We start from the raw sequence: 24,408 nt of genomic DNA, 5'->3' as shown, positions 1-24,408 counted from the left end.
TTCCATCTTTAAGATGGAAGATTAAATAAAATTGCAGTCAGCTCAGTAGAGTGTGGTAATGTTGTAGTGGAGAAAATTAAAAGTCCCTGTCCCACATACTATAAAAATCTTCTTCTTTGAAAAAAAAGCAGAAGGAAAAAGCTAGACAAAGCTGATCTCAGTTTCTGTAGACAATGGCAAAAATTGATGATAAATAAGTCCATTCAGTTCCCGTTTTCTCAAATACAGAATAAGTTTGAGGAGACAGCGCTGAATAACCTAATTAATGACTGCAGATAATTTGATAGAATTTTAAAAATATAATTAAAATATATATATAACCAATGTCTATCAAGTTCAAAAGCAGTGTTTGAAATAGGCATACATCACAGTGAAAATCTAAGTTACAGTGTGCAAATATATCTGTCTGCATATATAAGAAACATATACATATAGGTGTATGTATACGTAATTATAATTGGTACATCTCTATCATCAATCCAAGTGTTCATATAGCAATTAGCCTCTCAAATTTCTAATAAATGCAACACAAGTTTTGGAACTCCCTGTGAAGCCCCTCTATGAAAAGGAGGCTAGAAAAATTATACACATAAATATACATTTTCCCTCAACACCATGGATGTCAAGGGAGTTTATAATCTGCCTGCTTCTATGGATAAAAAAGAGTAAGTTTTTCACATAAAATCAAACCCCAAAACCTATTCCACTTAAGGAAATGGTATTCACATTTACATTTTCCCCAGATTATAGGAATCCTCACTCAGAAAATTAAGCTGAGAGCTAGGCAGGGACCCAGAAAGCCCTGTGATCTAACGAAAGGCAACCACCTTGTAAGAACACTGTAAACAAAGTGAGACCTCAAAAATGTGAGATAATGGAATCATGCACCCCACATTAGAGACGTGTTTTTGTCACATTGGAAGCATTTTGGAAAACTGAACATTCATAAAGCTTGACCACTGAATGAACATCAAAAGGAATCTCAGTAAATAAAACTCAATATCATTCAGATCAAGTTCCCAAGCCATAATAAAACACAATTCAAAATCCAAAACAAATAAAAAATGAACCAACAGATTTGGAAAATAAGAAATACTTTTCTAAATATTTCATGAGTTAAAGAATAAATCATTTTAAAAATAACAAAATACTGTATTTAGAAATGGATACCAAAGAAAACTCTACATATCATATGGAATGCAGATAATGCAGAACCTAGAGGAAATAATTCAGATATATTCAAAAAAAAGAAAATTTAAAACTAATGATCTAACAGTCAGTTCAAGAAGTCATATAACTAATAAACAGAATGGAAAGAACAAATATAAGAACTGAAATGAATGAAATAAAAAACAAAGATAACTAAATAGATTTAACAGACAGACACAGTAGCTCATGCCTGTAATCCCAGCACTTTGGGAGGTAAAGGTAGGAGGATCATTTGAGACCAGCCTGGGCAACGTGGCAAAACCCCATCTTTACCAAAAATACAAAAGTTAGCTGGGCATGGTGGCAATGTGCTTGTAGTCCCAGCTACTCAGGAGGCTGAGAGATTGGAGGATTGCTTGAGCCTGGGAGGTCAAGGCTGCAGTGAGCCATGATCATGCCACTGTACTCCAGCCTGAGTGAGAGTGAGACCCAGTCTCAAAAAAAAAAAAAAAAAAAAAGGAAGCTATATAACTAATAAAATGTTAACCCACATTATAAGTATATTAAATCCACATAATTATTATAAATGACTAAAATGCATGGTTCCATAATGAAAATAGACTATTCTATTCAGTTGAATAAAAGGTACAAGAAAAATCAACAACAATCTTTCAAAATGATATACCCATGTTAGAAACAGTTTGGCAGCTTCTTACAAAACTAAAAATATTCTTACCATATGATTCAGCAATTTTGCTTCTTGGTATTCACCCAAATGAGTTGAAAACTTATGGCCACACAAAAACCCATACATGAATGTTCATAGCAGCTTTATTTATCATAATTGCCAAAACTTGGAAGCAACCAAGATGACTGACCTTCAGTAGGTCAACGAAGAAAGAAATTGTGGCATATCCAGATGATGAAATGTTACTAGTGCTAAAAAGAAATGAGCTACCAAGCCATGAAAAGACATGGAGAAAACAAATTCATATTACTCAATGAAAAGAAGCCAATCTGCGGCCGGGCGCGGTGGCTCAAGCCTGTAATCCCAGCACTTTGGGAGGCCGAGACGGGCGGATCACGAGGTCAGGAGATCGAGACCATCCTGGCTAACACGGTGAAACCCCGTCTCTACTAAAAATAATACAAAAAAACTAGTCGGGCGAGGTGGCGGGCGCCTGTAGTCCCAGCTACACGGGAGGCTGAGGCAGGAGAATGGCGTAAACCTGGTAGGCGGAGCTTGCAGTGAGCTGAGATGCGGCCACTGCACTCCAGCCCGGGTGACAGAGCGAGACTCCGTCTCAAAAAAAAAAAAAAAAAAAAAAAAAAGAAAAGAAGCCAATCTTAAAAGACTACATACTATATGATTCCAACTATGCAACATTCTGGAAAAGGCATAACTATGGAGGCAGTAAAAGGATCAGTGGCTGCCAGGGATTGGTAGGAAGGGATGAAAGATGTTAAAGAATACATCATTTTCAACAGCACAAAGACTTTTTGGGACAGGGTAACTATTATGTGTGATACTATAATGATGAATATATGTCATTACACATTTGTCCAAACCCATAGAATATACAACACCAAGGGTGAACTCTAATGTAAACTATGTACTTTGGTTGATAATGATGTGCCAATGTGGGCTCATCAGTTGTAATAAGTGTACCACTCTGGTGCAGGATGTTGATAGTGGGACAGGCTGAGGAAATATGAGAACTTTCTGTACCTTCTGCTTAGTTTTGCTATGAACCTAAAACTGATCTAAAAAATAAGGTCTATTTAAGAGGGGAAAAAAAGAGCTACAATCTTTGAAGACTTTACAATTGTTTTACTAATCCTTTGAAGAAAGATAGCAAAGATCTTAAATAAAACATCAGCAATCTAAAACTGGCAATGTACTACATTTTTAAATTTAGGATTTATTCCCAGAATGAAACAATGGCTTAACTTCAGAATATCTGTCAATGTAGAAGCTAGCCCAACATGTTAAAAAAGAAAAAATATATAATTATTTCAATAGATCTAGAAAACACACTTAACAACTTTAAAGCCCATTCGTAATTGGAAAATAAACTCTTAGCAAAGTAGGAAGAGAAGGTAAAGCTCATGAGTTAATCAACGATGTTCTCTAAAAGATTACAAAAACATTTAATGATGACACATTAGAAGAATTACCTTACAATTGGCCAGGCACAATGGCTCACGCCTGTAATCCTAGCACTTTGGGAGGCCGAGGTGGGCAGATCACCTGAGGTCGGGAGTTCGAGACCAGGCTGACCAACATGGAGAAACCCTGTCTCTACTGAAAATACAAAATTAGCCAGGCATGGTGGCTCATGCCTGTAATCCCAGCTACTTGGGAGGCTGAGGCAGGAAAATCACTTGAACCTGGGAGGCGAAGGTTGTGGTGAGCCGAGATCAAGTCATTGCACTCCAGCCTGGGCAACAAGAGCAAAACTCTATCTCAAAAAAATAAAAAAAAAAAAAAAAAAAAAAAGAATTACCTTAAAATCAAGAAAAATTTAAGGATTTTCAATATCATCCCTTCTATTTAACTCAAGGTTTTAGCCAGGAAAATAAGGCCAGGAATAAATACAGAATGTAAAAGGTTTGGAAAGGAAGAAACAATCTTGCCATTAATTGCAAACGCCATTAATTTTTACAATGCTTTCTGTTGTTGGGCAACAATCACAAATTTAGCAGTTTAAAAAACCCACATTTATTATGGCACAGTTCTGTAGGTCAGAAGTCAGTATCACTATACAGGGTATCAGCAGGCTGAAATCAAGGTCGGGCTGAAATCAAGGCAGGGGTTCTACTTCTGCTCTCAGCTGGAGCTCATGATCCTCTTCTAAGCTCATGTGGTTGGCAGAATTCAGTTCCCTGGGATGATAGCACTGAAGCTTCCATTTGCTGATGGTTGTTGCCTGGGGCCTGCTCTCGGCTCCCAGAAGCCGCCTGCAGTCCCTTCCCACTTGGCTTACACTGTGACAGCTTACTTATTCAAAGCCACCGGAGAATCTCTCCTTTCAGTCACCTAGAACTGTCTTAAATGGTACAGCATAATAATGGGAGTGACTATCCCATCATATTCACAGGTTCTACTGACACTCAAGGGAAAGGAATTATATGGGGTATGTACATCAAGAGGTGAAAATCTTGGGGGCCTTAGAATTTTGACTACCTTAGTACAGAAAATCCATGAGAGTGTTAAAAACTATTATAAGATGATATTTGGGCCAGGTGCAATGGCTCATGCCTGTAATCCCAGCACTTTGGAAAGCCGAGGTGGGAGGACTGCCTTACCCCAGGAGTTTGAGATCAGCCTGAGCAATATAGTGAGACCCTCATCTCTACAAAAAAATAAAAAATTAGCCGGGTGTGGTGGCTCGTGCCCACAGTCCCAGCTACTTGGGAGGCTGAGGTGGGAGGACTGCTTGAGCCTGGGAGGTCAAGGCTACAGTGAGCTGTGATCAGGCCACTGCACTCAGCCTGTGTGACAGAATGAAGCCTTGTAGACGCCAAAGCTGGAGTACAGTGGTGCAATCACAGCTGCCTGCAGACTCAACCCCCGGGCTTAAGTGATCCTCCCACCTCAGCTTCCCGAGTAGCTGGGACTACAGGCATAAGCCACCATGCCCAGCTAATTTTCTTTTCCGTTTTTGTAGAGATAAGGTGGCACTTATGTTGCCTAAGCTGTTCTCAAAGTCCTGGCCTCAAATGCTCTGCCAGCCTCAGTCTCCCAAAGTGCTGGGATTACAGGTGTGAGCCAATGCACCCCACCCAGATATTTTTTCATGAAACTTTTCACGTACATCCTCAAATTAATGCAAGGAATAAACAGAAAAGAAGAGCTAAGAAAAAAAAATTGAAGAAGAGGAGGAGGAGCAGCAGGGTGAGCCAGAGACTCACTCTTCCAGATAATATGACTTACTACGAAAGCTAAAGATATTAGAAGGACATCATAGCACAGAATGGTCCAGACAGACAGACCAAGGAACACATCTAGGTGCAGTTCCTCACACACATGAAAACTCCATTATTTATTTATCATACTTGCCTCCGATCGCTCAATTTAAACATAGCAGCCATTTTCTCCTGGGACACTGACAGGTACACCTGGTACAAATTCTACTTTTAATGTGGTTTACCCCTTTAGGAAAGTTACTTCACCTGTTTTACTTCAACTACTTGATCTATAAATGGTACAGCTGTGGGAATTAATTTTGATGATCTATACAAGCTCCTCAGCACAGCTGCCAGCATGGTGAGCATAGTAAATGGTTGCTATTATTGTCACGGTGGTTTTTATTATTGCAGTTACTACTACTATTTCTTCACTGCTATGCAGGGGTCTGAGTAGCACCTTACCATAGTTAGGCAAAATGCCGTATTAGTTAGGGTTCTCCAGAGAAACAGGCCAAGAGGATAGATAGAGAAATTATTTGCAAGCCTTGGCTGCACTAATTACATTCCACAGACACTTGCAGATGTGTCCACAGCAGTCAGGGATGCTCTTACAAATGCAGGTCTCCACAAACAGCAGCCAACACAAACCACCAGGTGGAGGCCAGCCAGTACCCACTCCTCCACCTATGAGTACCCCTGCTGGCTGCAGGCCTCATGAGACAATTCTACTAGTCAGGAATGATGACATTGGTTGTTATACACCTAATGACTCTCATGTTCCAGTAGAGTGTCCCCCCTTTTAAGTTCAATTTTACATATTTTTTTTAAGATACTACAAGTTGCAACACAGAATAAACATTTTAATTGGTATGACACTGAACTATTCAAAGAAAATTATGCAATAGAAAATGTAAGAAAACAATGTAGTAAACACTTGGTTACCTGTAACATAGACGGAGATGGAAAATGATAAACTAGTTATTTTCAAACCATGTATATCAGTCTTATTTTATTTTTATAGGATATTTGTTTCTAATCACCTTTGGTTATATTTGCCTGGTGTCTAAGACCTGTTAAGAGTGGTACAGTCTTAGGCCATATGAAGGGTGAGGGGGAAACTGACTGGAAGGAGGCACTGAAGCATTTCTGGGGTGATGGGTGGGATGTGTATCTTGACTGGGGTGCTGATGGCATGGATTATACAATTGCTTAAACTCATGGAACTGCATATTTAAGATCTGGGCATTTCTCTGTAGGTATTAACTCAATTTTTTAAAAAGGTCAACAGGTACAGGGACAAGAGTTAAAACACAAATTCTAAGAGGTTAGAGTTGAAGGTACATCCCACGACTCTATTTCTTTATGTGATGGAATAAAATCTTGAAATATTTAGCAAATTGATCCGAACTCCCCAGGAGTTTATTAAAATGACTGGTGAAAGGAACTGACTCAGAGACCTCTGAGTGGCAAAGAGGAGCCAATTGAGGATTAGCCCTTTGCTGGGAGTAAACCACCCACATAATTATAGGGTCAGTGCCTCAATTACCTGTGCTTATTCAGAGTGGTGTTGACCTGGTGGCATCGTAGTCTTTCTGGAATATGCTTCAGCCCCCAAGAGATTTTGATTTTTCATCAGCATGTGTCCAAAGCCTCTGGGGTTACCCCTAAGGGTCAAAAGTCAAAATCCAATTAGATCTATTCCCTGGTAGCTGAACAAGAAAATAGAGATTATCAACTGACAGCTTGATGTGAATCTCAATGGATGTCTCAGGTGATGTGCCCCAGGGATCTGTGCCAAACATTTGTACTGACAATTTGGATGAGGGCACAGAAGGTGTGTTTATCAAATAAGTAGAGGCCACAACACCTGGGCGAGATGACCAATAAGATGGGCCATGGGCTCACATTTCACATCACCTGAAAAGGGACATTGGCTAGGCCCAAGCCAATGAATTAAACTACATTTAAAATAAACTGCCATTAGCTCAAAAGACCAACTGCCATGTACAGGGTGGAGGTGGGAAACCCGACCTGACAGAAGCTTATGGAGAACGCCCTGTGGTTTTAATTGGTCACACATGCATTATGAGCCAGTGTTGTGGACCAGTTGGTTAAAAGTTGAATGCCTTGATGGACAGACCCACAATCTCAACTGACTAATCCTCAAGCTGAAGCTCAAGATGCAGCATGTTCAGAGTGGCGGTGATGAACTAGAGCATGAGCCCAGAGGGGTACCGGGATGGTAGGATATAGATACCTTGTCTACCATAAACATTTTAGGAAATGGCATTGTTCAGCCTGAAAGAGAGTAGACAGTGGTGACCAACCATTCCAGTTTTCCTGGGACTGAGGGAGTTTCCAGACCCAGAACTTTTAGTTTTAAATCCAGGATACTCTCTGGCAGACCAGGAGAAGCTGGCCACCATAGGTCAAGATGAGAATGAGTAAGAGGTGCCAGGACACATTTGGACCAGGACACAGACTCTGATTTCCAAAGGTTGGAGGGGCTTATTCTCAGTTACGCTACACAGGACCAGGGCAACTGTAGATGTGACCCAGAGGCAAAGCTGGATGCAAGATAAGGCTGGCTTTGAGGCTCCCAAGGAGCTTTCGTGGATGAGTGAGCAGCATGCGCCAGGTCTGCCTGAGAAGGAGTTCATGACTCCCTGAGTACGAAGACCCCTTAAACACACACATACACCAGAAAATGCATCACGGTCAAAACCTCTATGTTCAGGGATGCTTTTAAAGGAATCCATATTCTATCAATCACAACAGTGTCTTCGTACATTTGAAAGTGCTTGAACACATTGTGTGGCAGATGTGGGATTTATTCTTTCTGTACAGAATGCTCAGGCCTCAGTTTCCTTGCAAGCACTCTGAGCCTGCTACACACCCAGTTCACCTTTTGAGTTTTCAGCCTCAGGGGAAATGGTGAGGCTAAATGGTGCCCCAAGATTCCTTTCAACTCTGTGATTCTTTTATCAATACTATTCATATTTTTCTTTATAATGTATGTTGTTTTCCTCTGGTACTTGTTTCCAGTGCTGAGGTGTTCTAGAAACTGACATCAATCAAAATGATAAAGATACAATGTGAAGAGTACATGTATTTGCTACTCTGAAAAATCAAAACTCTAAGAAGAGGCACCATGCCTGTTCTCATTCTGATAAGGAAGGCAAAGGAGGAGAACACAGGGAATAGTAGGCAGAGGAGCCCCATCCTGCAGGAGTCACCAGACAGAAGAGAGTGGGCACAGCAGAGGAAGAGGGGCTTCAACCCCAGCCCAGCCCTGGAGGAGCAGCTGTGTTTGCAGGGAAGGGATCGGGGAGGTTGGTGGAGATACAAGCCATGAGAGCCAGGGCCTTGAAAGTGGACAGGTGCCTAAGGCCTGACTCTAGACACCAAAGACAGAGGCCTGGGGACCAGAGCTAGAGAGGTCAAGAGTCCTGATGAGGGCCAGGGAGGGTGGACAGGCCTGGGTGTGAATCCAAGCTCTACCCTTCCTGGCTGTGTGACTTGGGCATGTTACTAAAACCCTCTGAACCTTAGATTCCTCATCTGTAAAATGCCATGCCAAGGGCTTGGCATCATGTCTGATCTGGAGTCAGTGCTCAGGAAATGTTTGTTCGCGTGGCTGCTAGTCTGCCGATTCTCATCACCGTCATCAATGGTGGGACACTCACATGTCACTTCCCAGTCACTTCTCTTCTTTCTCAGACTCCGTGCTGATGGAGGCAGAGCCCTTGCAAGTAACAGAAAATCTAACAAACAGGCAGAGTCTAGTAGGGGTTTGTTTTTCTCACATGAGAGGAAGTCTGGAGTTCAGCAGCTGCTGGGGTTGCCACTGGAGAGGCAGGCTCCTGCTCTCCTCCTGCTCCAACTTGCTCAGCATGGAGCCTGCCTTGTAGCACCATGGCTGCTGCACCTCCAAGCCTAGCATCTGCATTCCAGGAAGGAAGAAGGGGAACGGTGAAGGGCAGAGGACAATAAGAGCACCCCAGCTGAGCCACACCTCCTTTTAAAGGTTTTCTCAGAAGCCCCACACAGAACTCTTGCATGCATGAACCAGTAGCAGGTCACACAGCTGCCCCTAGATACAGTGTCACTGGCACAGTATTTAGCTGGGCACATCACCACCCTACATGACCCTTGGATCTGGTCAGTGTCTTAGTCCATCTGGGCTGCTATAACAGAATACCATAGACTTGGGTGGCTTATACAACAGAAATTTATCACTCATGGTTCTGATGGCTGGAAGTCCAAGATCAAGGTGCCAGCAGATTCAGGTTCTGGTGAGGACCCACTTCATGGTTCACAATGCCTTTTTGCTGTGTCCTCACATGATGGAAAAGATGAGGTGTCACTCTTGGGCCTCTTTCATACAGCCATTAGTCACCTCTCAAAGGCCCAACCTCCTAATCCATCACCTTGAGTGTTAGGACTGAAACATGTTAATTCGGGAGGAACACAAAACTCAGACCATCACAGTAAGGAAGAAATGGAGAACGGATACTGCGGAAGCAGAGAGCACAGTCTGCCTCGGCCTCCTTCTCTGGACACATCCACTTCTCTGGACACATCCACTTCTCTGGACACATCCAAGTAACAGTTTTCACTGTTACTTGGGGGACTAAAAATCCATCAGTCCTAACAGCATGGTCTGAGTGTGCAGGCTCAAACAGGAGGCTAAGGCCATCAGGAAGAGAGGTGAGTGTGGGCCACGAGGCTGAGCCTTGGCAAGGAGATCTGGGACTCCCAAAGCAAAAGTGGTTACAGTTAGCACTGGGCCCCAGAAATTTGTGTGTATGAAAAGCAGCACAGTTGGAAACAGAAAATGACTGGGTGTTTTTTTTTCTCAAGATTTTGGTGCAATTGGCATAACTGTTAAAAAGAACATTGTACCAGCCCCTCTGTTCTAAAAACAGAAACAAAATGACTGAAGAATGGTTCAAGAGGAAGCAGGCCTTACACAGAGTGGGTAATACTACATGGTTTGTGTAAGGATTAAGAAATACAAAAGAGCTGGTCCTGGTTGCACAGTGCCTCATTCACCATTCTGACAATTCTGACTCCCTGTCTCCCAGTGACTGGAAGGTATCAGTGATGTACCCACATTAGCCTGGTTGCCTTCCAGGACCTCAAGCCCCAGAGATGAGGAAACACAGAAAGACGGTTTTTCCATCACCTCACCTGCAACTTCCTAAACCAGTGCTTCTTGCAGTCTGGTCTGACTGGCAGCATCAGCACAACCTGGTTACACATCAGAAATGCAGAATCTTAGGTCTATCCCAGACCTACGGAATGAGAATCTCTGGGGGAGAGGCTCAGTCATCTGTCTCAACAAACCCTCCTGGGGATGCTGATTCATGCTCAAGTCTCAGAACCACCAGCCTAGATCATATCTTTTTTTTTTTTTTCTTTGAGAGGGAGTCTCGCTCCGTCACCCAGGCTGGAGTGCACCGGCGCGATCTCAGCTCACTGCAACCTCCGCTCCCGGGTTTAAGTGATTCTCTTGCCTCAACCTCCCAAGTAGCTGGGATTACAGGCGTATGCCACCACGCCTGGCTAACTTTCGTATTTTCAGTAGAGATGGGGTTTCACCATGTTGGCCAGGCTGGTCTCAAACTCCTGACCTTAGATGATCTGCCTACCTCAGCCTCCCAAAGCACTGGGATTATAGGCGTGAACCATCGTGCCCAGCCAATCATGTCTAATAGCAGGAAAATACTCAGTAAAAGTAACAGGTCAATGGTTTTCTAACACATATCACAGGAGAAGTATTAAAACCACTAAAAAGTTAAGTCAGTCTTCTGGATTCTGTAGTATCTAATGTGTTTAAAGAGAGTTTAGGGTATGAGGTATATTAGGAAAACCTTCTATAGGTCTGCAATTAAATCTACAATTTTTAAACTCTAATCACAGCATCTTAGAGCTGTCATGAATGTTATAGCAAGAAATAATTTATTTGCACAAATAGATTTTGTGGCCTGGCGTGCTGGCTCATGCGTGGAACCCTAGCACTTTGGGAGGCTAAGGCAGGTGGACTGCTTGAGCCAGGAGTTCAAGATCAGACTGGGCAACATGGCAAAACACCATCTTTACTAAAAACACAAAAATTAGCCAGGCATGGTGGCACATGCCTGTAGTCCCAGCTACTCAGGAGGCTGATGGGGGGGATCACCCAAGCCCAGGAGGTGGAGGTTGCAGTGAGCCAAGATCACGCCACTGCACTCCAGTCTGGGTGACAGAGCAAGACCCTACGAAAAAAAAAAAACATCTTAAGAGTTTTTGGTACCAAGTATACGGATAGGGAAAATATGTATCAAAAAGTTTTGCTAATTACTAATTGCTATTAACAATGACCATTGTTACAGCCCTGGTTCTAATGTTAACATGATATCTGTTATGGGCTCCATTGTGTCCCCCCAAAGTTCATACATATGTTGAAGCCCTAACCTCCAGCACCTCAGAATATTATAGCATTTGGAAACAGACTCTTTAATGAGGTAATTTGTTAAAGTAAGGTCATTGGAGTGGGCTGTAGTCCAACATGACTGGTGCCCTTATAAGGAGACAAGGACACAGGCACACACAGAGGGAAGATGATGTGAAGACACACAGAGAAGGGGAAGCCAAGGGGAGAGGTCTCAGAAGAAACCAACCCTGCCTACACCGTGACACTGGACTTCTAGCCTCCAGAATTGGGAGAAAATAAATGCTGTCTGATCTGCCCAGTCTGTGGTATTCAGTTATGTCAGCTCAGCAAACTAATACAATATACGAAAGACTCTGCTCATGATGAGTTTGGGTGTCACCCAGCAGTCACTGCTGTGGTAAGCATTTGTGCTGTTCCACATAACTCCAGCTCTCCGCCTCCTGGAGAAGATGATGATATTGCACTTTCCCACCCCCTGAAGAAGTTAAGCACCACCTATGACATGCTTTTGTCAATAAAAGGTGAGCAGAAGTAACATATATCACTCCTGAACAGAAACTCTAAGGGCCTAAGCATAATTCACCCTGTTCTCTTTTTCCTCAGTTGTAGCAACAAGAAATGCTCCAGAGGCAGCTGCTCCACCAGCCTGCCCTGTGGAATAAGAACACTGACAATGCTATGGTAAAATCCCCAGCCAAGCCATAATAGACTTGTGATGAGAGCAACAAATAAACCTTTTTCATCTTAGGCCCTGAGATGTAGGCATTGTTTGTTATTGCAGCATATCCTAGAATACCCTGACTACCACATTAGTTTACTTACAATTCAAAATAGGAGTCATCTCATTTACCAAATTCCAGACATTCATTTGTTTCATTTAGCTCAGAACAATAAGCATATCAATTAAACTCTGATCTTTGGTGGTCTGGATTTTTTTTTTAACTTAAAATATCTGGTAATAAGGCCATGCATGATACATGCATGATGGTAAGAAGGCACAAGTCTTCTTTCAGAAGGTGGGAAGATGCTACTGAGATTAGCCCAAAGAAAGGACAGCTTAGCAAGGTTCTCTGCACTAGGTAGGCACAGGAAAAAGAGAATAAAACTACAGTGTTTCAAATCGGCAGTTCTCTCTGATTACCATGTAATTCTTCCCACACCCAGCACTTTACACAGAAGAGACTGAGCCAGTTTGAGTGGTTGAGCTGGGACTAGACCCCATGCCTTCTGACTCTCAGACCAGAGCTCTTTGCCCTGTACCATCCTTCTTAGTTCTTTAAGAATCAAAAGATAGAATTTCATTTTAGCCAACAATAGTATCTCCTTATCCTAAAGCCTCATCATAATTCTGATATTTACCACTGAAGAGAAAAACATGTTTACACTAGCATTTGTTTCAAAAAAAAATAATCCAACCCAACTCACCCTGTGCACAGTAGGCTCTTTTCAAGGCTAGGTGTGCTGGGACTTTAGAGAAGCTTCTAAGAGCAAATGCCCATTGCTGGGCTTCAAGGTTTTCCTCCTTTTGCCTTTACTGCCAAGTAGCCACTGGCATGATTCCAGCCAGCTTCACTGCTGTTCTGTTTGGTCTTCCCTACAATTCATTCACTCAGCCCACACCATCTGCCTAGACCAGTCTGCCCCTTGCTGTTCTCGCAACTTGCTGACTCTTCTGAACGCCCACAGATCCAGCTTTTCTGTTTCTGGACTTGAAGATCCACCTACCGCACATTACATTCCAAGGAACTAGGGGCAGGATGGCTGAAAAGAGGCCGGCACCAATCATCCTCCCTGCAGGAGCACCAAATTTTAACAACTAACCACACACACAAATCAGCACTGTCATAAGAACATTCCAAGGAATCAACCAACCTCTGTCTGTATGTATTCATGTATTCTAAGTCGTCTGGGTGATTGTGCTGTCTATTTATTAGTCAGGTGATTTATTTATCAGTACTTCTGTTTGCTCTCACTAGTATACATATGCCCTGTAGAAATAATGGTGAAGAGGGGAAAATAGAGTGAGGGCTTTCTAACACACTGTCCTGTTATCTAGGCTGCCACATGTGAGCAGATGCCTTCCTCTGTGGTATGAAGAGTTGGTTGTGCTTTGCCTTGATAACATACTCTATGCAAATTTGACTGATGAACGCCAGTGTCATAAACAGAATTGCATAAATCAATCATTCCAGAAAGTTCATGGCATACAAATATTAACAAGTGTTATGAATTTTCTTTGAAGAACATAAGATTCTAACTATTATTGCTGGAAAAAAAAAGTTAAAATCATTTATTTCACTCTGTAATGAATATAGCATCTTCTCAAACAGGAAATAAGGTTTATGATTTCAAGCTTTATTTAAATACCCGTTGCTTGGAAAACTAAAACAGACCCAATTTGTAATTTATTTTACATCTCAGTTTATAGATCACTTAGAAGAGTGTTAATTCATTCTTGGAATGGCAAATGTCCTGTCTTAAGTGACTGATGGAAAAACAAAATACCATGCCAAATTCATCAGAAAATGTATAATTGAGCTATAAATACATTGTGTTCTTAACTAGCATGACATGCCAAAACTGAGGGCTTACTTTGGAAAACTGCAAAATCCAACACATGGGGTACTGACCATTTTTACTTCATTACATTTGAAAACCCATCTGTTGGCAATTATGTGTCAACATGGGCTTCTCAAATCCATGTAATCTAAATTACTTTTAGTTTTAAATGTGAACACATGGCAGGTTTTAAAAGAATTGTTTCATGCCACTGGTAAGGGGAGCACAGAAATGTCTAACACTTCTATTAATCAGCTCAAGCTTAGTAATATTTCTACATCAAAAGTAGTAGAGCAAATAGCCTGTCTCCATTGTGTACTTTGGCCAACAACCAGTATTGAGATCACCAAATAATTTAAATACAGGAAACTTGATGCTTTCCATCTTCTTTAGAAGCCACCAATCTGGTTAGCCCAAATGCCACACACAAATGGTCCTAAGTTCCTGGCTGTTGAGTTTCTCTAGGACATAGAGTCAGCCTCACAGGGGTCTGAAGTCCAACCAGGCTCCCTGAGATGTGAAGAGAAATGCTCATGTCAGAAACAAGACTTTATCACATTCTTCCATAGCCCTTACGCAAACCAGAATAAAATGAAGCTTTCATTAATGGTGACAGAGACAGCCAGCTGTTCTTCTCTAAGAAATGATCTTTGAGGCCAGGCATGATGGCTCACGCCTGTAATCCCAGCACTTTGGGAGGCCGAGGCAGGCGGATTACCTGAGGTCAGGAGTTTGAGACCAGCCCGGACAACATAGTGAAACCCCATCTCTACTGAAAATACAAAAAATTAGCTGCGTGTGGTGGTGGGCACCTGGAATCCCAGCTACTCAGGAGGCTGAAGCAGGAGAATCGTTTGAACCCGGGAGGTGAGCTAAGATCACACCACTGCACTCCAGCCCAGGCGACAGTGCGAGACTCCATCTCAAGAAAAAAGAAAGAAAAGGAAATGATCTTTGAATATAGTTCTAAATATCAAGTGACTTCTTCAGTATTCTTCTCTTGAAGTGAAATATCTCAACTTACCTAAACACAAAGCCACATTTCCTGGCCCTCAATTCACTTTGCTGCTGTAATCTAAACCCTTAAGTAAATTAGAGTCTCCCCAGTTGTGGAATGTACAAGCAGTACTTGGGTGGGCCATACCTGAGCCTGAATCTCTTCCCTGCTCCCGTGTTACTGACACAATCTCAGCAAGTTACTTAACTTCTCTCTGGCACCCAGTTTAGTCCTCAAACTTGTGGAGATTAAACAAGATTATTCTGTAAGAGAAAGCACATAGCATCATGTCTGAAACACAGCTCCCCAGAATATTCTCTTTCTAAATGAAGTGCTATAGGGAAAAGTCGGTTGTCTACAACTGTGCTGTATGATATAGTTACCATCAGACACCATGTAAATATATGTGGCTATGTATATTTAAATCAACTTAAATACAATTAAAAATTCTGTTCTTAGACTGCACTGGCCATAATTCAAGCACTTGGGAGCCACATGTAGCCAGTGCAGATACGGATCATTGTCATCAGAAAGCTCTCTTGGACAGCGTTGATTACCTTATCCCCTTGGGTGTTAACTTTCAAACACATCCATGTCAGTCTCTACCTAAACTATGTCATGTGAAATCTTTCCTTGGTGACAGCAATAAATGCAACCACTGTTTTCTGTGGCACCTCTTTTAGAAAGAACCTCATCTCCAGTTCCACATCCCCAAAGAATTCAGTCTCACTAGATTCAAGCTGGAAAGGCTTCTTCTTTAACCTCATGGATTCAGAAAACTCTAGTTCACTGTTGCATTGCAGCCCAGATGCAGATTCTAGGGTCTTCTGCACTGCGGTCTTTGCTTCCTGCTGAGAGTCTGATGGGATGTGGGCATAATGTTGAAGGCTCCAAGTACTGGGTCTCACTCCTAAAGCAAAATACCATCGCTGGGGACTCAACACAGCCACATAAACCTCAGGTAGCTTACAGGCACAATATTTAGGACATTGTGAATTCCCCATATGAGTCCCAAGCACCTTCACAGGAGAGACCAGTAAGCCAAATGCTCTAGCAACGCAGCTCGCTCCATTGATCAGGGGCTCTGTTCTTTCTGTGGACAGCTAAGTGCCTTCCTACAAGGGCTTCAGGACAGGCACTATGGGCCCAGGAACACAGCATGGTAAATGTGTAGGTTTACAGGGCTTCACCTAAACAAAAGCTGAGTTCCCCTCAGAACATGCAAGATGCAGGCCCAAGGAACCAGGAGAGCTCCCTTTTCTCCACCAGCATTCTGGTTCCAAAGCTCTGAGATAAGAATCATCTCAGCCACACCCTATCTTTGGTTAAACAGATTTCAATAGTTAAGGCTGGATTTCCCTATTCTTCTTGCCAACCTCACCCACCCTCACCTCTACAAGGGGAAGACCAAAAATGATTACAGATTCTTATTTTCTTAACTGCAAATAGTTCTAATGAAAGACTAGGTTACAGGGGCTACAAGTAATAGCTGAGATTTTATTTAGTGGCCTAGTAGGTTTCAGTCCCTGCCATTCCTTCTCATCCTTTGTGAAATGAAATCCACAGGTGACTGCATGTTTTTCGAGATTGTATCTAATTTTTAAGTTAATGGCAATAATAACAATAATAGCAATCACTTACATAGCCATTACTTTGTGCCAGGCATTGTCCTAAATGCTTTACGTATACAGATAGTGAGTTGTTTGCACCTCACAAACAACTCAATGAGGTAGGAAGTACCACAAAACACAGAGAGATGAAATAACTCACCTCGGATCACACAGGTCAAGCTGGGTTACAAAGTGGGCAGCCTGGCTCCAAGTCCACTCTCTGAGCCACTGTGCTACCTACAAATGATAACATAAAAGAACCCAAAGACTTAACAGTTAGAGAAAGCCCCTCTGACCCCAAGCATCCTCTCTCTTCCCCTAACCATTGTTAGTCATTTCTGATTTGTCCTTCCAGAGACGGCCTGTGTGCACACCTTTCTAAATGCACATCTAGAAGGAAGAAGCTTCTAGTATCACCTTGGGCAGTCACACTCATGCACAAATAGGAGATGTTTTTATCTTTTCTAATAACTGATATCAACTTTGTTTTCCAAGCCCCTGTGTGAGTGCTTACACTGGTGCGTGCAGGGGCAAGGAGAGAGGAGAAAACAGTCCCAACTAAGGGTACCTTTGCAAAATACTCCATCCACCCCAGTGACTCTGCTGTCTTCTCTGATGTGACTCTCAGCCACGATGTAGGTTAAAGCCTCTATCTCAGGGATTCCTTCTCCTTCCCCAGGGTCTTTTTTCCTCTCTCCCCCCGACCCTGCTCTCCCTTACAGCCTTAGAGAGGGTAGCAGGGCTTGTGGAGCTGAGAGATGATGCTCAAATGGGAACAGACAGTTGTCTAGCCTGGGAGCAGTCACTTCTGACCTGGGGTCATGGCTTGGCCTGGCCCCTGTGGCTGACAAGGCACTACTGCCATGGCTGGGAGTTGCTGGTGAAGGGAAATGTCCCTTCTCCAGCTAGGTCATCCCAAAACTAGTGGACCCTGAAGATATGGTAGTCCCAATGCAGGTAGCAGCTGTGGTGTTCCCAGATTGTGTCTGGCTTCCACCACACCCGGCACAGTCTCCCCACTGCCTCCCACCTCCCACCCCCCAGTACGAGGCAGCCTTAGATCTCTGTGTTTCCTGCCAATACTAACTGCCTCAGCAATCCATTAGGAATTTTCAACCAAACTTATAAAACCACACTCATGCTGGCTTTAACCATGAAACAGACTTACTGGTTCTTAAAACAAAGTCTAGAGACAGGGCAGGCTTCAAATGGGTCACAGTCCAGTGGGTTAGTAACACCCCCAAGGGCCTGGTTTCTTTCCGAGCTTCATCTCTGCCTTCCACTGAGTCGACACCATCCTGAGCCCTCTTTCCTGAGGAGGCAAGATGGCACCACCAGCTTCTGGGGCACAGGCTTCCTCTCACACGCACGGCAGAGGAAGCGAGAGCACACACGCTCAGAAGAGCAAGACAACTTCCCTCCAAGACTCCACCAACCGCTTCTCCTGACTTACTTGTCCAAATAGGGTCCCGAGTCTATCCCTGAGCCCACCACAGTGACACTGTCTCTCTCCAGTCAGATTGCCAGAACGGGGTGTGTTCAGCAGCACCGGAGAGACGTGAGCAAAGGTGAAAATCAGAGCAGCATTAGCAGGAAGCAGGGACAGCTGCTGGGAGGCCCCCCCGCACACCTGCGTCCACATGCCCTCACCTGTTCTTGATGTATTCTCAGGGCTTGGCTAAGAAAACCTGGGGCCTGAGGTGCATAGGAACTGGTTCCTGGGCCTTCTTACATTCCACAAGCTGGGGTGGCCAAAGGTAGCCAGGATGGCAGTGTCACTATGCACTTCTTTCTCCACAGCCAACCACCCGGTCTCCTCATGCCCAGTCCTCTCATCTGCCGGGAAGACACATCCCAGGCCCTCTGGGAGGGGTTTGCTATAGACTGAATTGCATCCCCGCCAGTTCATGTGTTGAAGCCCTAACCTCCAATGTGATGATATTTGGAGGTGGGGCCTTTGGGAGGCGATTAGGGTTAGATGAAGTCTAACCATAATTCCTAATCCCATGATGGGATTAGCATCCTTATAAGAAGAGACATAGAGGCTTGCTGCTTCCCTCTCTGCTGTGTGAGCACACTGTTCCAGGCCATGTCAGGAAGAGGGGCCTCAGCAGGAACTGAATCAGCCGGCATCTTGATCTTGGACATCCCAGCTTCCAGTTCATAAGAAAACACATTTCTGTTGTTTAAGCCACCCAGTCTGAGGTATTTTGTTATGGTAGCCCGAGTTGGTCAAGACAAGGAAAATAAACAGCCAATGCCTCTCAGAGCCCTTTCTCTCTGCTCTCTGGCCTCTTTATGTAGTCAAGAGGATAGGAGGGGTGCAAGTACAGCTGTTCAGGGGCTGCTGGATACCTCTACCTAGCATAGGGCACAGGAGCCAGTGCTGCAATATGCTCAGTCAGAACTTAGGTATCTTGGTTCAAGACCTTGTCCCTATTTAAATAACAATACTTCCGAGATGAGCAATGCAGTGAGCCATGATAGCCACTGACACTACAGTATGCATCTGCTCAGCAGCTCCTTCCCTGGAAGTTTCAATGTGAGGAAACATGACTAGGTCCGAGGCAAAAAAGAGTGTGGCAAGGCAAGACTCAGAGAAAGGGAGACAAGCCGGAACTACACAACAAGCAAAGCAGGCTTGCTCTGGCAACGCGGAACCACAGAACTGGAAAGCTCCTGTGGCGGTCTTCCCTACCAGAGGAGAAACTGATTGAAGTGCACTCGGAAACAGCACCTCATTTATTTACTTATTTAGAATAGGTAACATACATTATACACACATGAAAAAAGCAACCACCACAAAAGACAGCCTATGGTGAAGAGTTTCTCTCTCAACCTCTATGGGCAATTCTTGTAAACCTTCGCAGAGACTGTTTTTGCATATTTCCACATCTATGTATGTTATTTTTTTTCTTTTTAAACAAACAGCAGCATACTACTTGCCCTACTCTACACCTTGCTGTTAACATTATACCTTAGAGATGGTTCAGTATCACACACACTTCAATATACCTCTTCTTCATGATTGTACAATATTCCATTCTATGGAGGTACCATAATTATTCAACCATGAAACACGGGGGTTTTCCCAGCCCTTAACTCTTCATTATTAAAAAAAAAAAATCTGTATTGGCGCCTATTGTGTGCCAGTCACTGTTCTAGGGAAGATAGAGAAGAAAATGAGACATTCAGTGTCACCTCCGTGGAGGAGTTTACAATCCATATGTGGAAATGAACATCCTTGCACATACTTCTTCATGTACATGTGTGAATGTATTGTTAGTATAAACTCTCAAGGTGGAATTGCTGGGTCAAAGCCATATGCATTTCTAATTTCAATAGATATTGCACATAGTCCACCAAACAGGTCATGTCAATTTCCCTTCTCACAGTCTGTACTATCTTTTCATATGATTAAAAGTCATTATAGCTTTATATACCACCAGGTTTCTTAAACACAAAGTAAGTTCTCTAAAATGCTCATGATAACCTGAGCAATGACTAAGGAACTAGGGAACATAATATATCGTGACACCCTTGTGGGGACACATCTGCTTCTGTGCAGAGGCTGCAGCAGAACCTGCTGGCTGATACTTTCCTCCCCTCCCATGTGGCACAGTCTTCCAGCAGCCCTGGGCTGGGGGTGGGATATGATGACAGGTCTTTTGGAGAATGTGGTGAACAGTTAGCAATATCACTCCCGACATAGTACGTGGCAAGGAAGAACAATCTGTGAACACACAAAATCTATGAACTGAGAAAAAACAGGGATACCCATGACAGACCAAGGCCTGATTTCCCTCGTATTGAAAGAGCTTCTACAAATCAACCAGTAATCCAACAATCCCACAGGTAAGTGGGCAAAGAATATGGACAGTTCTTGCAAAGGAAATACTCTTGTGTTCCAGAAAATCCCTGTTTATAAAACAAATACTATAATTAAATGTCTACATGTGTTCCTGATCAGCATCAATTTGCCCCCATTGTAACTGCTGTCACTATTTAAAACACCTAAACTTGGAAGAGCGCCCGGAGCTCACACAGCAGCACTTGGTCTCCCGGTCTTTTCTGTCTTCCCTCTTGCTTATGACTTTCCATGATTCTCACTATCTCATAGGCAAGAACTGCACACATGCTGCACAGGCTGCCTGTTGGCCACTATCAGCCATTCCCACCCTTCCCCTCCTCGCCTCAGTGACAGAGGTGGCTACTTCCTTCCCACTAGGCATTATCCCTACAGGGACCCCACTGGGGCTCTGCAGAGATTCCTGGATCCCTTTCTCTGAGTCTGCCCCTTCCACTTGGCATACTTTTGCTTCTGACCTGAGGCTCCTGCAGCTCTTCTGGGAGGGCTGTTCTTGTACTACTGCCCTTTTATGCCCACCTACAGAAAGATTGAAGTACCTGGGTTATCAACAAGGATGGCTCTTAGCCAGTGGCTGACAGGCATAGAAGAATGGAAGCCCAGATACCCTGCCTGGGGCAGGGACATCTCAGAGGCATCGTTTACAGTTGAGAGCTCCCCTTCAGGTCAGGCTGAACCTACCTGTCATATAACTAGCTGAGATCCTTGCATGGCTATCCTTCTAGCTCCTTATTGAATTCTTCTAGGAGCATTTCTTCTGTGAACAATCTTTGTTTCCGGGCCTGCTTCTAGGATACCCAACGTAAGACACAATCTTCTTCCTTAGTAACAAAATCCTGAGTTTTATTTTGGCATACGGCCACCGTGAATAAAAACTACATTTCCCAGCTTCCTTTGCAACCAAGTTCTTGCCAATAAGATACAAAGCACAAGTGCCCCGTGAGACTTCTAGGAAATCCATAAAGGGAGCCCTGCTTATGGCTAGTGACCATCTTGGACCCTGAGGGCAAGGAGTACACCCTTAGGATGTGGGAGCAGAGATCTGGAAAAGGCCTGGACCTCTAACAACCTCATGGATCTGCCAATACCAACCACAGATTGTCCACCACCCCACCTTTACCCTACAACTTCCTTTATGTGAGAGATAAGTTCCTCTCCTGTTTAAGCCAATGTCATTCGGGTGTTTGTTCCATGCAGTTAAATTTAATCCTAGTTTACAGACCAGACCATTGACTCTGAAAAATTACAGATACTCAGTTTGCTAGCCTCCTTTGCAGCTAGGCTTTGCCAGTGTAACCCAGATGTGGCTGATTTGGTATAAAGGAAGGTCTCAGGGGAAGAAAGGTGTAGGCAGGAGGTTCTGGAAAAGACATTTCTTACTGATGCAAAAAACAAATAGGTGCATAATGTCCAGCTCTCTTTCCACTTTCCACTCTGGCAACCTATTCCCTGCTACCTGCTTTTGGCTGCAGCATGTGAAGATGTGCTGTCTGGAGCTGTGGCAGCCATTCTATAACCATGAAACTACAAGTCCATGGACAAAAAGCCAGCCAGCTGAGGATGGCTGTGCAGAAGGATGGAGAGAGCCTGGGTCTTTCAGAAACTCACTGAGATCTCCCACTCCAGACCAATAAATAGTCCACATTGTTAATCAGGTTTTCCATTACATACAGTTAAAAGCAACCTAACATACTCATGGGGGACAAAGCACTGAAGTAAAATGAGGAAAATTTAATCTTTATAAAACCTGGAGGTGATCATTCTCAAGTCTGCTACTATAACCTCTTGGAGGGTGCTATAGTTTGGGTGTTTTTGTACCCTCCCAAATTCATGATGAAACTCAATTCCCAATGAAAGAGCGTTGGGAGGTGGGGCCTAGAGTGAGGTGTTTAGGTCATAAGAGTGGGTTATCTCCCGCTCTTCCAGCATGTGAGGATATAGTGTTCCTCCCCTTCAGAGGATGAAGCATGCAAAGCCCCACTTTGGAAGGCGAGACAGAGCTGAGCCCTCACCAGACCCCAAATCTGGTGGTGCCTGGATCTTGGACTTCCAACCTCCAGGACTGTAAGAAATAGATATCTGTTCCTTAAAAATTACCCAGTCTTAGGTATTCTATTATCACAGCACAAAACAAACTATGGGGAGATGACTGGGTTCTGGGAGGTGATTACTTGTGCTAGGCTGCCTCTGAGGGCAAGAAACAGCAACTCCAGCTTCAAAGAAATGAAATAATAAGAAATAGGCTCCAGGATCAGCTGATTCCTGTGTCCAACAATGCCATCAGGAACCCAGGGCCCTCCCCTCTCTCTGCTCTGCCACTCTTGAAATGGGCTTCATTCTCAGGTAGCCAGCAAGATGGGGGCATGCTTCTGGGCAGCACAGCCAGACCTAACTGGTGCCTATCAAGGGCCTGCACTCTTCCTCTTGGCTTCTCCCTCCAGCTAGACTTTCTTGCTTTTCTTCAAACATGCCAGGTAGACTCCTGCCCCAGCCTCTACATTTGTGTTCCCTCTGCCTACAGTGCTTTTGCATACACGTCCACCTGGCTCCCTCACCTCCTTCACGTCCTCACCCAAGTATCACCTCCCCAGAGAGGCCTGCCCTGACCACACCTTTTATGATTAACCACCTCCCAACTTCCCACTTCTTTTTCTGGCTTAATTTTTCTCCCTGGCATGTAACTGCGTCCAACATAGGGCACATTCCCTCGGCCTCATTGACTCTCTGGGCCCCACTTGCCTAGGTGTGCTCCAGGAAGGCAGACATGTTTAAGATTGTTCACCCTCATTACCCCAGGGCCTGGCAGAATAGGTGTTTTACAATTATCTGCAGAAGGAAGGAAAGACAGACAAGGGACAGACAACAGCCAGAGGAAGAAGTGCAGTGAGACAGGATCTTTCCAGAGATGGCACCACATCCATCAAGTCACAGGCTTTGCTCACTATGGAGAACTGGCACGTGCCCAGTCTCAACCACTCACTGGCAAGAAGGGATTTCCTTTAGTCCCACAACAGCACTGGGGTCCAGGTTTGGAGCAGGGATAGACCGCTGAACAAAATGCAGGATGGAGAAATGGATGGATGTTGGGAGTGCCTAGCAGTACCAGTTCTCCTCTCTGAGCCCTGGTTCTCCAGGGCTTTTTCTCTTGTCTGTGGTTTAAAAACAATGGCTATCTCAGCCCTTCACTGCCACCTGTCTAAAAAGAGTTGCTGCCGGGCATGGTGGCTCACGCCTGTAATCCCAGCACTTTGGGAGTCCCAGGCGTGGGGATCACGAGGTCAGGAGTTTGAGACCAGCCTGACCAACATGGTGAAACCCCATCTTTACTAAATATACAAAAATTAGCCGGGCATGGTGGCAGGCGCCCGTAATCCCAGCTACTCGGGAGGCTGAGGTAGGAGAATTGCTTGAACCTGGGAGGTGGAGGTTGCAGTGAGCCCAGATCGCGCCACTGCACTCCATCCTGGGCGACAGAGCAAGACTCGGTCTCAAAAAAAAAAAAAAAAAAGAGTTGCCAACACTTGCTGCCTCCATTCCCTGAAGCCCCATCCATGCCTCACCCCGCAGGAATCCGGCTTCCACCCCCCGCCTTTAAATCTGCCTCGCACCTGGGTTATCAATGTATCAATGACCTACTTGCTTCTGAGACCAATGGGACTCTCAGGCCTTATCTTACCCTGCCTTGCTGCCCACTCCTCCCTCCTCAGCGCCTCTCCTCCTGGGCAGGACCTGCAGGTGCTCAGGCCCGTCCCCAGCCACTGGCTCCGTAGTCCCGGGCTCCCTGCTGGTGTCCACCTTCAGCCTCCTCTCCAGCCCCAGCCCTCTGGCGACTTCTCCCACTTCCACAGCGGGTACGCCACGAGGAGCCCCATCA

The 24,408-nt window shown here is 44.2% G+C and overlaps 1 long non-coding RNA gene across 3 annotated transcripts; it reads right to left on the bottom strand.

Annotated features, from left to right (window-relative positions):
- Positions 1 to 14,430: 14,430 nt before the first annotated feature.
- LOC108541114 (uncharacterized) lies at positions 14,431 to 24,351 on the bottom strand. Of its 3 annotated transcripts, none has more exons than XR_001888864.1 (6): positions 24,264 to 24,351; positions 17,835 to 23,360; positions 16,827 to 16,903; positions 15,787 to 15,966; positions 15,204 to 15,319; positions 14,431 to 14,569 (listed from the first exon to the last, which is right to left on the bottom strand). It is a non-coding gene; the product is annotated as an uncharacterized LOC108541114 (long non-coding RNA). The 3 variants fall into 3 exon arrangements; XR_001888865.1 differs by lacking the exon at positions 24,264 to 24,351 and having other exon boundaries at positions 17,835 to 17,978; positions 18,120 to 23,813; XR_001888863.1 differs by lacking the exon at positions 24,264 to 24,351 and having other exon boundaries at positions 17,835 to 23,813.
- Positions 24,352 to 24,408: the final 57 nt, after the last annotated feature.

Source organism: Rhinopithecus bieti, unplaced genomic scaffold, assembly GCF_001698545.2.
Source record: "Rhinopithecus bieti isolate Rb0 unplaced genomic scaffold, ASM169854v2 scaffold_17971, whole genome shotgun sequence".
Lineage (NCBI taxonomy): Eukaryota > Metazoa > Chordata > Mammalia > Primates > Cercopithecidae > Rhinopithecus > Rhinopithecus bieti.
Note: the sequence above shows the minus strand (reverse complement) of the source record. Positions and strands in the feature narration are given on the sequence as shown.